The 15,723-nt window shown below is 38.8% G+C and overlaps 1 protein-coding gene across 2 annotated transcripts in view; it reads right to left on the bottom strand.

Moving 5' to 3' along the window:
- The window catches only part of slc39a10 (solute carrier family 39 member 10), a 35,633-nt gene extending 20,275 nt beyond the window's left edge, over positions 1-15,358 (bottom strand). The window contains exons 1-2 of one of the 2 annotated variants that reach the window (XM_085374049.1): positions 15,329-15,358; positions 3,465-3,543 (exon numbers count right to left, since the gene is read on the bottom strand). The gene's annotated coding sequence lies outside the window, so the exon portion shown is untranslated. The remainder of the gene's footprint in view (positions 1-3,464; positions 3,544-15,328) is intronic. The other variant, XM_085374048.1, reaches the window with a different exon arrangement.
- Between the last annotated feature and the right edge of the window lie 365 nt (positions 15,359-15,723).

Genomic DNA, 15,723 nt, shown 5'->3' with positions numbered 1-15,723 from the left:
TGAACTGATCTAAAGCCTGGATTCCTGTTGTACTTGCCTGTTACAGCGTCAGGCTCCCATGGAGCTAATGCATACTTCTATGGTACACTGTAATGTAAATTCTCCATAGATGGGTCTGCGTGGTCTCACAAACTAAGCAGACATGTGGACATCAACTCATGGACACAAGGGGAAGTGTAATCTAGCCTTTTTAGTCCCAAGTAAAACTTCACAATTAATCTTTTCTTTTAAGATAATCAGCACCATTGAGACTATGCTGATTAGTGCATCAGCAAATCAATCTACGAGAACAAATAAAGGCCTTTTATTTAGCTTGTAAAAGTGTAATGTATTTTGCATCTGTTTGTTTTCCTTTGTTCTTTGAAACGTATGATAAGTTTGTAGTGCAGTAAAAATCATTTTAAAAATAATGTTGTTATTTCACTTCTTGAAACCCATTTTAATATACTTGATATAATTTTGAGTCTAATGAGTTTTAATTTGTATTAATTTATGTGGCTACACAACATGTTTGATCATAAGTTAAAAAAAAAAAAAAAAAATCATACTTATTCATTTGGAATATTATTTTTTGCAGTGAGGATATATTTCCTCATTGTCACCAAATCACAGTGAGGATCCGAATCTTGATTTATTCATCTTTTACAAAATATGTATTTATATGCAAACAAAACTTATTTAGTTAGTTTCCTGTTACTGTTTCCCTTGATTTGTTTCTTTGGATAGCAGCTTTGATTAAACAGTCAACGATGATTAAATCACCTCAATGAGACTGGTTACAGTCAACAAACAACACACATTAATTATGGTCTGTCCTTAGGTAAGAACAAATAAAAACGGACACAGTTACAGTTTCACAGTGAAACTATACTTTCTTGCAATCTTTTTCAAAATGTGGCAATGCAACAAGGAATAATAAAATCTTCCAGAATAAAAGCAAACAACCAAATGTTATTGGTCTATGTTACATACGGGAACACCATATAAAATAAGTAAATAAATAATACAAACACGAGCCACTAGTATCAGATTACACAATCCTGAGATCATTAAAATCTGTGATCGATATCAGGCCTACTAACACAATAACACACTGACATCCTCCAGTTTAAAAGTTCACATACAATGTTAGACACACACAAAAAGATGCGAGATAAAAAGCTGGCACACCACAGATAAAAAGACGATTCAAAGCTGCTACCTCCAGCTTAGAATAACAGATCTAATGACTAAATCACAAAGCCTTCTGGAGCATAAATTTGTGTAACAAATTGCTTGTTTTCCCCCTACTTTAAAATGCCTGAAGCAGCAGTATCATTCCAGTCAAATGATCCTCATAAGGTCTCTCGTGAAGCCCGTGGGTGGGTGATGCGAGAGAGGAGGGGTGGAGAGAAATAAAGAGAGGTCATATGAGGAATACTGCTGGATAATGGTGCGATGGCACACAGAAGAGACCAGACAAATGTGTGTAATCGCTCCTCCACACACTTCAGCTTGTTAGTAAAGTTTATAGAGGATTTACAGCATGCACATCATGAGGGAATAGATCTGTGTTGTGCAGACCACAAATACTGTTGTAGACAAAGAAGATGATAGATCCTTCTCACAGCTGTCAAGGCTACTAACAACAGACTGCACACCGTAGGCATGTGTGAGAACCACAAACAAAGAACATCACAATTTAACCGCATTGATTTCTTTCTGGATATCCACAAAACAGCAAGAAATATCAAAATAGAAACTCAAAGGAAAGGAAACAGATCTGTGCACAAAAACTTTCCTTGGTTAAGAGTATAAGGAGAATCTATCCAATGACAATATTTTATCTTAGGATGATGCATAGTTTTCCTTCCTATAAGATAAAAATATCTCCTTACATGCGTAACACAGGAGTCATACCCACAACAAAAAAAGCCTTTTAAATCTATGCACCCAACCAGTGACGCCTTCTGATACAAATATATTTCCACTCAAATTTATAACAAAAGGAAAATTCTAGAAGAAGCCAATCAACATAAAATCAAAGCCCTATTCATTCATCAGTGCCTTGATCACTGTCCAGACAGCATCAGTAGCTTATCAGCCAAAGACTATTAGCTCATAATGGAGTTTAGAATCAGTGTGTTACAGACTTTTGCAATATAATGCCATTTTTTGTTTTAAATGAACACCATAATTGTTGCTCTCTGCACCAATTACAGTAAACACACCCAAACCTCTACAAACACATTTAAACCGCATTCAAGCAAACACCTTCAAAAGGTGGTTAAACATTTCAAAACCACAAAAAAAATTCAGTTACTTAATCCCAGCTTCACTCTGAAACTAAAATCAAGCCAACTTACCACAGTGTGCTCTTGAATGAATGGTGTGTGAAATTTGAATGAGGGCGTTCTGACTCAAGGTTGCAGTAGTTAAGTGTGGTTAGAAGCATACTTCGCCGCTGCCGGCAAGACGGTGTTTATAAACATGAGACAGCAGTGACCTATGAACCTAACAGCAGATAGGTCTTGCTTTGCCCCAACCTATTTTTAAGAGCACACCCTCTCAGCAGCAACAGAGCCTGCAATGTCTCCTGACTGGAGTCTTTGTTGTGCTTGGCCTTTATTGGAAACAACAGAATCTCTATCGAGTGCTACAGTTTAATTGTGTGTTACAAAAGCTAATGTAAAACGTAAGCAAGACAAATCAATTTTAAGGGATATTTTTTCCTCTCTGGAATTTTTATGTTCACATATACATGAATTTAATATAAAATTGATTTCACTGAGCGGTCAGAGAACTGTTTAATCGCAGTTGTTTCAGTACATGTTAAGAAAATAATCCTATTATCACCAGTGTTTCCCACACACACACACTTTACTTCGGTGGGCTGCTGAGGTGTATAAACAGGTGCCTATGTACCTTGTTTGGCAACTCATATTAGAAATCTATCTATTCCTGTCTGAGAGAACAGAACCAATCAGACAATCCTCTAAATTTGTGTTTAAAGCCCCAGCTGTCATGTTGTCCCTACAGGCTGTCTTGCTAGCCAAGCTACTGTTGTGGGAATCCTTGATATCATTCAGCTGCTTTCCCAGAGAGGACATTGTCCCACGCTGGGATGAACTCCAACACTGTCTTGTACTGCAGCTGGTCGGTAGATCCACTATGAGCTAGATCCACTAACAGAATCTGAAGCAACCGACACCAGTTTAAGCTCAAACACAGAAAGTATGTTGTATGAATGATTTGCAGAGGGGAAAATAAAAACAGACTTGTTACCCACCAAACAGATCTCTGCCTTTCAGCACAGGTAAGTCACTCTTTGCCTTAAACTAAATGTAGACTACGTGTTCACAAGGCAATTTTGAGCCAAGAAAAACCCTGACACATTTCCCCACATCCCCAACACAGTCACACACAGAACCTGAATCTGTGGGAAATCTGATTACACAGCACACTGCAGTAAGTTTTTCACTCACCAAACACTTCTTTGCCTGCTTGGCCCCCAGTCTTGGTGTAATTAAATGGGGGTGTAACAACTCTTCTGAAACTTGCACCCTGAAGAAAAAAAAAAAAAAAAAAAGGGAGGCAGAGAAGTGAGAATCAGTCTTTCGCATAAAGAAAAGGTGATGAAGCATTATGGCAGTAACAAGCTCAACAACATCTAGGCGTAGCTACATGGTGGAGGGTCTCCACTTTGATGACCTAAGGATTTCCTGGTCCTGCTGGCTTCATCAGCTGTTGACCTTCAGCTTGCACTGAAATGGTTCATGGCCCAGTGTGAAGCAGCGGTAATGAAAATCAGCACGACCATATCTCTACTATGTTTCTTAGGTGGAAAAGAGTGGAGTGTCCAATCATAGTCTGGGACAAGTCAATGCCCCAAGTATCTCAGGGTCTAGTTCATGAGTAAGACAGAATGGAGTGTGAGAGTGACAGACTAATAGGTGCAGCTATATTGATATGTTGCGGTGGAGAAAAAGCTGAGTGTAAAACCTTTTGATTTACTGGTAAATCTGGGTTTGTACCCTCACCCATGATCATGAACTCTGGGAGAATGAGGTTCCAGATACAAGCTGCAGAATTAGTTTCCTTCTAAGGTTTGCTGGTCAGGGTTGCTAGATCTGCTGATCCTCCACCTGAAAAGGAGCCAGTGGAGTTTGTCCACCTCTTCCAGACGGCCCACCATCTAGGCAGATGGGCAAGAAGAGGTGGCCAGGATGAGGGAAGTCTAGGCTTCTCTGCTTGGACTGCTGTTGCAAATTGCCTCTATCATTCAGATAAGTGGTAAACAATGGAAGGATGGGTGGAAAAAATCAGACTTCATGGACATATCTTCTGGGTCTGAAAAGGAAAGTGTAGCCCAGTGGCAAACAGATGGAATTAGAGACTGTTTATTGTAATTATTATTAAAGGTGTTTTATTCTGTTCAGTTAAAAACACTCATGATTGGAGAGAGACTCTAAAGAAAAAATCCAAATTATTTTGTATGGAATTGCATTATTTGTTTATTTTTGTTTCTCAAAGGTTATTTGTTGACCTGGATACAAATGCAGTCCAACCAATGGGATTGTATGTCCCGCCTTGTTTTTTTCATGTTTGGTTGCGCTGCTAAGGCTGTTTAGACCACACGCGCCATAGCTGTACCTGTGGGGAAAACGTGGTAGCTGTTGAAACAGCGAAGCTGTTGGTGTCTGCTTGATTAGCCGCCAGATTTGGATAGCCGAAGCTAGTTTTATGAATACGAAGTGCTTTGCACTGGTGAGTAACGAAACTGTTATAGCCGCTGATCGGCATCCTGAAATGTTAATGTTGTTCGCTTCAAAAAACAAACGCTAATGGTGACGGTACTATGCAAGTAGCTAGCAAGTGTGCTAGTAGCTAGCGAGTGTGCTAAACGCTCACTCCCGTTGTTAAGCGTTAGTTGAGAACTTATTAGCTGTTGTTAGGTTAAGGAAAAAAACAGTATGTCTATCTGTTGTATTGAAATGTTTTGTGTTACTTTTTATTCATCACTGTTGTTACTTGACCGTGAGCAGAGTATATTGAGTTTGCTGCTTTTAATGAGCAGTGTGAATTGCTTTAATGATTGGCGATAGCTACATTGCCATGTAATGAAAACGTTTAGAATTTGATTAGTTGTACAACATTAGAAATGGAAACACATTTTGTTCATGCTTTATACTTTAAAACAGAAGTGTTGTTAGTTAAGTGTGAACAATGTTCATTTGAAGTAATTCTGACCTCACTCTTAGGTCAGGTTTTTTGAGTTGGAGAAAGGAGCCGAGACTCCCCGGAGAACTTTGGATTACAGACTTTGTGGAAATCCGCAGAAGAGGAATAATTTTCCATTGAAATGGATGGTGAGCCACAGCCCATTTGGAATTGAATCTTGAAGTCTGGTTGCCTGAACTGTGGTAGGACAAAACAGTGCAAACCATACATCGATCGTGGACTGAACTCACACCAATAACTCACCAGATCACCAAACAGGCCTGATCTGGATCCTATTGACACTTTAAAAGACCCGGGTCTAACGTTCTTTTATTTTGGGTATCTGTGCGCGCACACACAATTTTGGTTGTTATTGTAAATGCAATACAGTGCACAAATTTCAAATACAGTTGAACTATTGCTTCATCATTTGCAGTTGTGTTTTCATTGTGGTTACCCATCCTCTGGGCTCCTGTCGTTCCTGAAATCTTCTGATTTGCCCATTGTTTATATATTTTGTTACATACTGGTTACAAAAGCCCAGCTGAAAATGGCTTAAACCCAAATACCTGCAGGGAGTGACTTTCCTTGCCAAACGACGTACTAGAAATGTGTTTACTGAGATCATAGAATAAGGTAACTGGAGATTAGTTATATATAAGCTTCAAAAGAACAGCTCATGGACTCGATGGGGGGGAGCTTTCAAATTTCAGTGATATTCATAGACAAATTCATTTTGTAGACTTTGGTCTTCAGAAGGAGACACAAAGCCAGCCTGCAGTGTGAGCCTGTAGTCTCACAGTTTCAGTGCTCATAACATCTGGTTTCAGAAAGAAAACATGACAATGGCAAAAACACTCAGCTTTTACAAACCAATGGATAACATCACAGTGATGGCCATCTTTTATATACAGTCTAATGTAACCTGAAACATCTCAGTACCTTCTGCAGGTGACCCAGACCGTTGTACTACTGCATAATCTGTACTTGATCTTGTTTCTTTAGATATTTATACTTTAGATATTAAGAATTTGGGAAAGAAATTACCTTGTCAATGTAAACCTCTAGTGGATAACCAGCACAACCTCTGGCCAATTTGCCCAAGGAACTACAACCATTATAGTGAGACAATAAGTCCAAAAATAGAGCAAGGCCACATCGAGGCAACAGAATTAGATCTTGAGTGATACATATTCCCCGAGGACGATGGTGACCAAATTTAATCTTTACACCTGAGGACAAATGGATAAATCTCACAACTAAAACAGCACACACAAAGACAGAAATGTGCATTTGCATTCTTGTTCTCAGATGGTGTGTGCGTGCATGGTGCAAGAAAGAGTGGATGCACTGTTAACTTCTTTTATTTAATAGTTTTTAGTTAACATTGCTGTTTGCACCTTCTTGTGATTGCCAGACACAGCAATAAAAAGAATAAGAAAGAAGTGTAGTTTCACCGAATGTGAATCTGAGACATTTACCAGAGAAGCGGCGAAAAGGAAATGGGTTTTTTATGTTCTCAGCTCTGGGATCACAAACAGAAGCAAAACGACCGAAAGGGAAAGGCTATCAACTCTAAGGTGACAGAAATTTAGCTTAGCCAAGGGAAGAAAATTAAATCATTACGCATCAGCGCAGTAATTTATAGTACCCATAATCACCAATTAAAACTTAGCCACTGAAAGCCATTTAGTGTTTACTAACTGCACATATTAGCACCACCTGTATTAATTACCCGTTTTGACTACACTGTACAATATTAGGCTTGACCTGACCAAGAAAATGGTCTGAAATCTGACTCCGTTTATATGGTGGAAATGTATTTTTGTTTTTCTATAAATGTTAATAAATCTGACATCAGAACATGCCAAGAACACCACCATGTGCCCTGACCTTTAAAAAAAAAAAAAAAAAAAAAAAGGCTGCATCTAGGGCTGTGCGATATGAAAAAAAATCTCATATCCCGATATTAAGACATCTATCGTCCCGATAACGATATAAATCACAAGAATGTAATATTTTCTGTAAATTCTGTGACTCTCGGGCAGCTCGACTTAGTGAAGTGTTTCCAGCTGGGCGGCGTACCTGGAGTCGAGTGTTTTAACCGATGCATGAAACGATACATTTTTTAGACGTAAGTTGTAACGCCCGCCGTTTTCTTTGTAAGTATTTATTACACAATGTGCTGCGGGGAAAAGCCTGTTCTAACGTTTGAATCTAAGGTTTATTTTTTAGCACCTGACGGCTCTTTTTTGCTTCTCATCCGTAAACGCTCTGCATACCCTTTCATGTGATTCAGTTTATTTTGAAAAGTCTCAACAGGATCTTGAACTTTATTGTGAAAGGTTAATGTGGAAACTAAACCAGCGGACACGTGATGGTTTTGCCGTCGTTGTTGCTAACGACAATGCATAAAAACAGGCGCTTGTCCATCTGTAGTGTGGTTATATTAAAAATAAGACAAAGAGAGAACTTTAGGAAATTAATATAGCCACTACAGTGACCATCAAAACCATGAAAAAAATATTGCCCTAAACAGTTTATTTTACAACACCACGAAACAAACGATAGCGTAAAATGAAACTATAGACGATTTTATATCGTTAGCCGATACATATCGTTATATCGAACAGCCCTAGCTGCATCTGGATATTTGTAGCTTAATCACCAGGCTGGGTGGCTTTTCTTTAGCACCTTCTGAGATAAAAGTGGTAAATGCCCAATGTGCTTACATGACCAGTATAAGGCAATACACCAAATGAAAACTGTTGAATATTAAGGCTGTTCTTCCTTCCCTGAGGACTTCAGGAACACTGAATTGTGCCATTTATGCACCCCCAAGGAGGGGAAAGCTACAACCCAACTGTGCATCTGCAACATAAACCAGATGCTCCCATCCCCATTTTAAAAGCTTTTGACCACTGGCAGCTTTAAAGTCTCACCCTGACTTTAAAGTGTATCTAGAAATCTCTCAAAGAGATGAACAGATGAAGAAAACTAAAAAACAAAACAAAACACCACAGCTGAATTCACTGTTAGGTTCTTACGCATGTTTGTTTCATAAGAGGAGCAAACCTCTTATTCTTTTTTACTTTTTTTACTTAAGCACACTTCGGTTCAGAAGTCAGCTGTGTGTAATATTAGTTTAGGTGAGACTCCAAACGACAATGGTGCTATATTATATTAAAAAAAGAGACACTGAGCATAACTACTATTGTTCTACAACACACAAAATTAGAGAACATCTATAAGGTCTAATAATAGTTTATCTGACTGACTCCTGATTCATTCTGCAAACTGGAGCTACCATATGAGTAGGAATGTGTTATCTCATTGCCAAATGACTAAGCCGTACAGCTGAAAAAGCTAGCATTATAATACTTATAAATTAATCTTTAAAAACATGTCCTCGTTTCTCCTCAAAGTTGCTGATAACTAAAGGAATGCTGTTATTTCTCTGCAGGAAAAAAAAAAGAAAAACCAACTTTGACCCGTAAGCTGGTTCATATGATTCTCACACGACCATACACATACCTCTCATCTCGGCATGAGGTCGGTGTCTGCAGGGAAACAGGAATGAAGCAAAACATAAATTCTGGTACCAAAGACATGTAAGTGAAACCTCTTGTGCTCACTGTTACAAAACAAGTATATTGGTTTGTGCCAACAAGACCAATAAAAGAAAAAATTTAATAAGAGATTTGTGAGGCTGGGAGATATATGCACATGGGTACTTTGTCACACTGCGTATTTGACTACAACTCCTTAGAAATGTAATTCTACTTAAAAAGCAATAAATGTACACATGGTTTCTCAAGTATTGCAATATTTTGAGCCCTTGAAATGTGATAAATCCCCCCAAAAGTCAGGCAGTTTTACAGACCTGTGATGGTTACATCAGAGCGGATTAAGCCTCCACTTTTTGATCCACACCAATAAGCCGGGAAGCTACATAACTAAAACCTTGAGCCAAGTGGGGAATGGGAACAACTTTTTTCTTGAGACAGGAAAAAAACAACATGTCAGAGAAGAGGGTTTTCTTAGTAAGGCCTCAGGCCCACATAAGAGGGCAGATGTCAGCTGCCACATGGACAAAACTGCCAGCAGATGGTCTGAGGAAAAAATGAAGGACCACAGTCACAGTCTGGCGTGGCAGGAGAGGAAACATATGACACACCTGAGTTTAGGTCATGCATCTCTGCAGACAATCACCAAAAACAGCAGGGAACATAATAGGTTGTGAATTGTTTTTTATCTCACACATAACTGCTGTCCTAAGCAGTCATTCAACAGTGGTGAGACATTACAGCACTGACACACAACAGCAAACTGTTACAGCCTAGCTTAACTGCCTCATAAAGCACAAGCAAGCCTACACTTTGCGGTTACAGAGGGACTACTTTCGTCAAACCGTGTACAAGCATTTACCAATGTTATTGGTAACAACAATGATAAAGGTAGTCATCTCAACAGGTGAAACCAGCAATCCTCTTATCAGAAGTAGCTATTCTGTATATGCATCATAAGAACCATCTCACCATGAGCTGCAGTGCAGGTTTCATTGCAGCAGACTCAGCACAGGTGGTAGGTGAAGACTACTACAAACTGATCCCAAGGTACTTTGTCAGCAACTGAAAAACATGGTAAATGAATGACCAAGAAATCCTTCCAAAAGCCCTTAAATGTCCATGTAAAACAAATCTGAGAAAACAAGGTTGGCACATGCCATATGGTTAAACCCCAGTATCCCACTGGGATTTGAAAATAGGTTGTCGGCTTCTGTGACACCTTCAGGTTCACATGTAAACAGACCGCAACTCCCCTTAAACTCCTTGCAGTCAGAGAGCGTGACAATGCTGTACAAGCATAAACATCTTTTCTGCACAATGCCACTGACTCACGCGTACACTGATGCTGAATTTGCTGTTTACAGCCATGGATTCTGCAGGAAAATTCAAGAAGCAGCTAAATGACACGAGGTTGCTGTGGTGAGACGCAGGTGCATGGCTGATGCTCTGTGGCCTGGAAGCGTGCTCATCACAGTGCAAAAACAGATTCAGACTGCAGTGCTGGATAGTGTACATACAAGTGAACTCAACTATCAGCAAAGGAATACACAATGCAAAAAAGACAACAAAATAAAAGAAATATAGAGTGATCCTTACCTCTGATTTAAAAGTATGCCCAAAACATTTGAACAAAGGCACAAATTCACGCCGGACAAATGCAGAATGTGGACCGCAGCACTAACATAAGTAACAGGTTGACTGTTTTGAGGCTTTTGAGTCCAGTGATTTAACTAATTTGTGCAGAGAGGCGGGGAGGCACAGAGGGGGAATGTGCGTGTCTGAGCAGTCAGGGATCGACCACCTGACCAACTACTTGGTCATAGATGTGTGAATGTGTGCACAGATGTGTAATACCAGGACATTCTGCCCATTTTATTATTTGACTTTTGATGTAAATTAGTTACTTGCAAACCTGAAATGAACCAAATGCCCCCTAACAGTGTTGTCTCATATCTGTTCATGAAAAATTTAAAAAAACAAATAAAAGAATTTAAACTCCTGTACCTCCTGATGTCTGCACCACTGACCCAAGTCATGTCTACTCAAGTTTTTCTTACACAAGACTGAGATTAGATTAGTTATATTTATTATCATTTCACACATCTTTGTATCTGGGGCAACTGGAAGACATTAGAAACATTCAACAACAGGCTCCAAAACAGTAACTTTACTTTAGCACAACAACGCACATGTAACACACCTATCACCTTCCAAAGCACACAGGACCCACAGCACTGTGTTTTTCTCAGCACAATTTTCTTGGACACTTAAAATCTTACTGAGTCTGCAATAAAGCAGAAGGTTCAAATACTTTCTTAACAACTGCTAGTTTTAAGTCACCTAGTCAGCTAACCACAAAAGACACTTAGCTTAATTTTTTGAACATACTACCTTGTGATACTCAAGAACACACTAATCCTCGTCACTGGGCTGATGGTGAAACGAACAAATACCAGGACCTCTGTGTGGACGCTCTTCAGTTACAACATGGCAGCAGTGATACTCTGTGCGGAAGCCTTTGCAGTACTGACTTTACCACAATAAAGTATCTAAACTTTGCCCTCAGCACAGGTGTTGTTTAACTAAAGGTAGTTCAACTCCAGACAGTGAAAGTTAAAGCCACTGGAAAGACTTTATCACCCAAATCAGATTCCAAGGGTATTGTTACCTGAAGCTAAACTAGAAACTGAAATCAGGTGTTTAAAAAAAAACGTAAATGGATAAGGAAGAAAAAAACTAAAGCAGAATTTTGCACTTACAAACCAACTGCACTGAAACATACACTTAGCCACTCTATTGCACCGCACCATGTTCTGCATAATTTCCTGATTTAATTACAGTTAACAGGGAAGTAATGTAAGTAATTAGTAAGACTAATTTTGTGGTCAAAGTAGAAAAAAAAAAATCAAGTGACAACGTTAGATTTAAATCAGTGGCTTATGGTGAAACAAGAGAACATTATGGCCAAATGCCATTTTAGTAATTACACTGCAGGACAAGCCTTACAGAAAAAAAATAGTTATAAACAACAAAAAAAAAACTGTTTCAATCATACATCTGCCTCTTAAAATTCTTCAGAACTTTTAGTGGTTCTTTAGTGCATTACAAAGCAGCACTTTTTCATTCAGCCCATTGAGCATTTAAAATGTACAATGATTCTTCTGTTTCTTATCTCAGTATCAGACAAACTTTGATTGTCAGCTGATCGTCTGACATTTGACTCTAGAGCACGCAAGTGAACAGCCCAGGGTCTTTGACTTTGTCATATGACCAAAAGACGTTTTGTGGCTTGTTCAGATGCAATTTTCCAAACCTTTGCATTGCTGTCTGCTTATTCAAAAAGAAGAGGCCTTCTCCTGAGAGCCTCTTTCCAACAAGTCATACTTGTTTTTTCTCATTGTAATGCCTGCTACTTACCCTCTTAACCCCCACAAAAGAATTTCTACTTAGTTTTCCCACATACAGCTTCTAAACCTCGGCTTATTTTGTTAAATAAATAATGGCATAGTATAAAATGTTGTTTTATTCACATGAGGTTTCTTATCTAACGAGACTTTTTGTTTTGCTGTAAAAACCTTAAAATCAAAGGCCACACTGTATTCACATGACTGCATATGGCAAAAAAAGGTTTAGTACCTAAGCTTAACAATTACAGGATAAACAGACCTGTATTGTAGAGTAATCTCAGCCTTGGTTTAAGACTGCTGGTTTACAACAACCCTTGTATTATAAACTCAAGCCCTTAAGTTTGAAAATCAGTGGTATTTGCAAACTAGAGAAAGTCTAACATAAGAAACAATTGCATTATGGGAATTACAGGATCCAACATAAGCTACTCTTATTAAGGTGTCTACACACACTGATTTCAGCAATCTTATAAGTTCATCACAAGTTACACTGAGCAACACGAATCTAATAAACATGGACATCAACTTTGATGCAAGTACACTGTATGATGATAGCGCCCGTTATTGAATCAGGGCCAAGAACCACGGCTGTTATTTCTTTTCTATTTTCTACATCCTCTTTAGTTGGAGAACAAATTATACACACGTTTCTTCTTCGTCAGAATCAGTTTTCCTTTTTCACATTTTTTATTTCATTTCATACAGTTTCCTGTTGGTTACTAGCAGACCGGTCACGCATTATCCAAATTTCCTGGATGTCTTTGTAGGCAATGGAGCATAATCAAGAGTCCAATGAAATGTAGATAAACAGACATGATTCCACTATTTAGTCTATGAATAATGATCAGTATTGGCTAAAATAACTACGTATATAATTTCTGGGATTATAAAGGGCCACCAATGTGGTGCCACAACATTTGGGACTGCCCAAGACTCATCTAGTGTGTACCTGACTTTAGGGATTAAAAGTCAGTATATCCCAGGAGCCTTTCTTTATTCTGATCCTTCTAGTCCTCCTCACTCAAAGAGTATATCTGAACAAGGAACCACACTAAAAAGAGTTATTTAATTTAATTACCTAACGAAGTAGAACGCATATGTACAGAAGTGTGGACATCTAGATGCTAACAGGTGCTGCACTTGTGAGATCTTTAACCTACTCCCTTAATTGTGGTTGGTTTGGATATGGCATGTAATGCAGTGGAACCACATTGGGGTGGGGATGTAATAAGCCAACCTTTCCAGCTTTAGCAATTCAGCCAACGGCCTTAAGTCAGACCAAAGCACACCTAAATAAATGAGTGTGTATCCTGCAGTAGCTGTTTCATCAATTTTCCACCCAAATGTTACACATATATTTTAAGCAGAGAGTAAATATGATTCAGTACATAACTACATACTTCAATGTGACTCATTGTGTTACATACACCAAATAAGGCACTGTGCTAGGAAGTATTTTTAGCCTTTCTGGTTACATAGAGATGTGAAACTCAGAGTTGCATTAAACTTCATGACATCACTTTCATAGTGCCCACATTACAACATTACATAATATTTTTAGAAGTGTTAGACTAGAAGCTATTTTGCCACAAGGACCATGACCAAGGTGAAAATCTAATAAATTTGTTGAATTTGTCTGCCTCAAACTTATTACGTTTATTTGTTTTTCTTCCCCCTTAATTTTTTTAATTTTCTATAAAGGTTAGTTTCAATTATTTTATTTAATTACTATATCATAGATGGCATTTGTCAAGTGCAAGATTTAGGGATTTCAGATTAGGTATTACAACCTTCCAAACACCACCAGCCACACACTCGGATCCTTGCCAGGTAGAACTCGCTGTGTTAAAAATAAATAAATAAATGAATTAATTAAATAATTAATTGATTCCCAGTAATGAACATTTTTCCCCTTTCAGGATTCCTTATAGGCAGAAATGAAATGCCAAAGTATTATTATACCAACTTAGTACACTTTAAAACTGCAACTTAATATTGAATGAACTAGGTTACAGCACTGCCGCTGGACCGAATGTAGAGGAAACACACGCACGCAATATTTTACTCAAGCTGGCTGTTAATCAAGACGGTCAAACATGGCAGTTGCAATTGCAATAAAATCAGCACTGCAAGAAAAGTAAAGGAGGGGGGGGCGTTTACTCCACTGCATCCATTTTAAGCTTTAGCTATTAGTTACTTTGAACATTTAGTTTTTTAAAACAAATATCCAATCGTTATAGTAGTACAGATTAACTTAAATTAGTTTTACGCGGGTCAGTAAACTCTGCTGGCAACAGGAAGAAAATAAATGTTGGACGCTGAAAAGGGGATCACTGATTCAACGAGACAGACGATGAGAAAATGAACAAATGCGCGGACATTTCACCCGGATCACTTTGACGATGCTGATTTCAATTAAGAGCTTATAAAAAGACTTTGTGGTGATGCTCAGAAATTTAGTACAATAGAGTGAATATTTATAGAGAGGGAGGGTACTGTTTGAATGCCATATTTGCATATCACCAAATGCAGTCGCTCCACAATGGCAGCTCCCCACGCATGCAGTGTTCAGCAAGGTGGGTGAAAGCCGTGTAATGTCTACAAGCTCAATAAAAATCAGAAACAGACCAGTCACACAAGTTAAACTAGGGAGAACCGTCTGCTGTTGAGGAATCGCAGTAAAATCGCCAATCACTCATCAATAAACTGATCAGAGGGAGGGCTGAAATCCGCACGTGGTTCGAATATCAGACTAAGCGTGCTACACTTCCGCGTCCTTGAGACGTGATTTCAACACGACAGCGTTAAAAGGCACAAAAATGAACACTTGAAGTAGTCGCTTATGTTCAAAACACCGGAATACCTCACAGAGGTACTATTTCAAAGCCCCTCACTTCACAGTCAGCCCGTTCTCGGAAGGCTAACGCTAGCCTGGAAAGGAAGACAACAATCCAACCAGCTAACATAAGCTAGCAGACGACTCACAGGAAATTAGCTCACAGTCTAGAAAGACCAACGATATAAAGAACGGTGTTATGTTTCGTTACAAATGTTCGCAACAGCGGCGAACAAAATCCACGAGCCGTGGATAACGCTGCCCGGGTCCATGTTGTGGGAGTGAATGATAACGAATGGGTTTTTTTATATAGTTACCTCACTCGAGTGCCGTGTGCATCTCCTCTCCGCTCGTTACCAAAAAAAAAAAAAAAAAAAAAAGTCGTCCAGCTTTACGTGAACGCACGAGAGACCAGCTCATTCACCAACGCCTGCTGAGAACTTTACGTGGAGTTCGTGGGGGTGGTCCTTAAGTCTACGTAAAGTGCGCAGTACACCAATGAAAGCGCTGACGTTTCTTTCCGCCAAATGGTGTCTGGTCTGTCATATGACTGTCTGAGGAGTTCACGTTCTTTTTTCCCTCAAGCTGTTTGTAAACAAGAACACGGCAAATAATTAAATATTACAATTATTAACGTTACACTTAAGGGAGACGAGGCGCAAATTATAAATAGTTATTATTATCTTACTTCATAAGAAATATATGCGCAGTA

The sequence above is a fragment of the Diplotaxodon limnothrissa genome, linkage group LG16 (genome assembly GCF_057381915.1).
Source record: "Diplotaxodon limnothrissa isolate DT_005_m linkage group LG16, D_limnothrissa_male_GT1.1, whole genome shotgun sequence".
NCBI lineage: Eukaryota > Metazoa > Chordata > Actinopteri > Cichliformes > Cichlidae > Diplotaxodon > Diplotaxodon limnothrissa.
Note: the sequence above shows the minus strand (reverse complement) of the source record. Positions and strands in the feature narration are given on the sequence as shown.